This window comes from Tupaia chinensis, unplaced genomic scaffold (genome assembly GCF_000334495.1).
Source record: "Tupaia chinensis unplaced genomic scaffold, TupChi_1.0 Scaffold147038_1, whole genome shotgun sequence".
NCBI classification, from domain to species: Eukaryota; Metazoa; Chordata; class Mammalia; order Scandentia; family Tupaiidae; genus Tupaia; species Tupaia belangeri.
This window is the reverse complement of record NW_006206889.1, coordinates 930,996-934,436: the sequence shown is the minus strand read 5'-3', so window position 1 is coordinate 934,436 and position 3,441 is coordinate 930,996. Positions and strand designations below refer to the sequence as shown.

General features: G+C 48.5%; 1 pseudogene; it reads left to right on the top strand.

The window, feature by feature from the left end:
- Positions 1-3,441, top strand: part of LOC102497972 (keratin, type II cytoskeletal 8-like) — a 9,186-nt pseudogene that overhangs the window by 266 nt on the left and 5,479 nt on the right.

Below are 3,441 nucleotides of genomic sequence, written 5' to 3'. Positions count from 1 at the left end.
GAACCCCATTAAACTTGAGGTGCACCCCAACATCCAGGCTGTGAACACTCCAAAAAAAGGCACAGAACAAGGCCCTCAACAACAAGTTTGCCTCCATCAACAAGGTGCAGGTCCTGGAGCAGCAGAACAAGTTGCTGGAGACCAAGCGGAGCCTCCTGCAGTAGCAGAAGACTGGTCGGAGCAAACATGGACAACACGTTCGAGAGCTACAATACATTCAATAACCTGGGCTGGCCGTGGGTACTCTGGGCCAGGAGAAGCTGAAGCTGGAGGTGGAGCCCGGCAACACGCAGGGGCTGGTGGACGACTTCAAGAATGATTACAAGGATGAGATCAACAAGCATACAAAGATGGAGAAGTCATTCATTCTCATCAAGAAGGATGTGGGGGACAGCAGGTGGCATGGTGCTTGAGGCGGACTCCCATGTGGCCTACTGTGGCTTGAGTCCCAGACCAGCAGCTTGAAACTCATACCGGATACATGTGCACACATGCCCAAAACCCTGAGAGGAGAATGGAGAATGGATTGCAGCATGGCCTTCCCTCCTGGGGGGATGACTTCTCACTTTCTGTCTCTGTCTCTTCAGTGAGCACATGTTCCCTATAGCAAACATTTCTCTCTCTCTCAAAAAAAGGAGGATGAAGCTTACATGAACAGTGTAGAGCTGGAGTCTCGCCTGGAAGGGCTGACTGATGAGATAAACTTCCTCAGCTGTATGAAGAGAAGCTCTGTGAGCTTCCGTCCCAGGTCTTGGGCATGTCCATGGTCCTTTCCACAGACAGCAGGTGGCCCCTGTATATAGAAGCCAAGGTCTGCAACCAGTATGAGGAGGTCACCAACTGCAGCCATGCTGAGGCCGAGAGCATGTACCAGACTAAGTATGAGGAGCTGCAGCACTAGCTGGGAAGCATGTGATGACCTGTATAGTACAAAGACAGAGATCTTTGTTATGAACCGGAATATTAGCTGGCGCCAGGCTGAGATTGAGAGCCTCGAGGATCATGGAAATTGGGAAGGAGCTGTTAGCCTTGTCCAGTCTCCTTGGGTACTGGCTGCTGTCCTACCATGTTAAATTTCCCATTTTTCTCCCTTGGTTTCGTTCCTAAAGAACTTTGGGAAGCACGAAAGTAGAAAGTGGGACCAGCAGTTAGTGTAATGGCTGTGTCACTGAACTCTCGTGTAGTCGACTGCGGTTCGGGTCCTGGACCCAGTGGCTTAAACTCACACTGGGCACATGTGAGTGCGTGCCCAAGATCCTGAGGAGAATGGAGGAGAAGGGATTGAGGCATGGCCATCCCCCCTGGGAGGTGATTTCTCGCTTTCTATCTCTCTGTCTCTCTCTGTCTTTCTGGTGAGCGCACATGCCCTATAGCAAAAACCTCTCCAAAAAAAATTTAAAAATGAACTCAATTGTCTTTTCTAATAATACAGTCAGTTCTAGCACAATATCATGTTGTATTAGTCTGTAGAGAAATACAACCAGCAGGATATACAGAGAGTATGAGGAGATGTGGGAATTGGCTCATGGGATTATGGAGCTGAGAATTTCCACACTCTGCCATTTGCAAGCTGGGGAACCAGGAAAGCTGGTGGAGTGATTCAGCCTGAACCTGAAAGCCTCAAACCCAGGAGCACAGGAGGGCAGGCGATGGGTTCCCAGCTCAGGCCGAGAACAAGTCAGCCTTCCCTGCCTTTCTATTTTATTTGGCCCTGGATGGGAATGCCAGCCCACATTCATGAGGTTGGGTCCTCTTCATTCTCTCTGCTGATTCAAATGCTAATTTATTATTTTTTTTAAGAGCTATTTATTATTTAGCTCCATTTGTTATTATTATTTTTAATTTGACCAGAGACAGACAGAAAGGGAAAGTAAGAAAGCAAACCGCCAGGTCCAGGACTTAAACTGCGGTTGGCCATGTGGGAGTCCAGCGCCTTTACCCACCATGCTACGTGCTGGGCCTCAAATGCTAATTTCTTCCAGGAACATCCTCACAGATAGAATTGGGAAAATGTTCCACCAGCTATCTGGCTATTGCTTAGCCCAGTCAAGGGCTAAACAATATCTAACTATCTATCTATCTATCTATCTATCTATCTATCTATCTATCTATCATCATCTACCTCCTGACAAATATTAGGTTGTCAGGAAAGTCTTGACATATTTTACTATGTAGAAATGAGTCATGATTTTTCTGACAACCAGTGATTAACCATCATACATGTCCTCTGTTGAGGGACAGCTGATGCTTGATCTTGTGGGTAGAGTGTGGCTCTAGTCCCTTCATGAGCAACGTAAAGAAATGACAATTTTATTTTATTCTTAAAAAATAATTATCAAGGTTGGCAGGTGGCATGGTGGTTAAGGGCACTGGACTCCCACATAGCCAACTGTGGTTCGAGTTCCAGACCTGGCAGCTTGCTTTCTCACTTTCCCTCTATCTCTCTCTGTTCCTCTCTGGTCAAATTAAAACAAACAAATAAATAAAACAATCATTTTAAAAATAATAATTATTGGGACTAGTAGATGGTATAGAGTTATGTTTTCTTTCTTTTTTTTTAAGAGTTCCACAAATAACACTTATTGCCCGTGGTCGCGAAGACCTCACCCACATTCGCACCAGTCCTACTAGGGCAGTCACCTGGTGACCATAATTGGGATTGAATCTTGGATGTGGGTTAAACCATTTGAGGAAACAGTGGCTATCTGGGACTGAGGACTCGGGAGTACCTCGAATGTGACCAGTAGTTTCGCTGCCATTCTTGACAGCAGCTGGAGTCCAATGTCAGACCCAAAACAACTGGCTGGGATGCCTTTAAGGCTCCACAGCCTTTTCACCACCTTCTTTTGAGACCTCAGGACCTGCGGCTGGCACGGGGATGTAGCCCCCAAAGCAGTGGCATGGGCAGAGGCACCTGCCCACCTTGGTGGTTCTGGGGATGCAAAACCGGACCATTTTTTTGATCTGCTTTAGGGGTGTCAGAGATGCAGGGACCCAGTAGGGCAGTGCTGCCTCAGCCCTGGGCAAGGTGGGTGGCCCCCAAATTTGATCTGGCATTCACAGCAGACGGGCTCTTGGAGAACAGTCAGGGCCCACGGTGCATTGACTGATCTGCGGGGCACACGTCTTTCCCGAAGGTTTGAAATGTGCTCTTCCTGGCATAATGCGTCCTGGGTGTGAGTGCATGCTACAACACCCGCTGGAACGTGGGGGCCCCTGCGAATGCTTGCGGCTGTTCCCAAGGCATCCTGGCGAGGAGGACACAACGTCAAAGAGGAGACTCCCGTAGGCTCAGGGCGCTCTCACTCATCCTCTCCACAGTTAGGTTTTCTAGACTCCCACATGTGGGGAGCCGCCCACATCAAAATGGCTGCCATGACCTTCACTGCTTAAGAATGGCCGGGGCGACCTTGACACAGACACCAGGAAAGCAGACCCCCT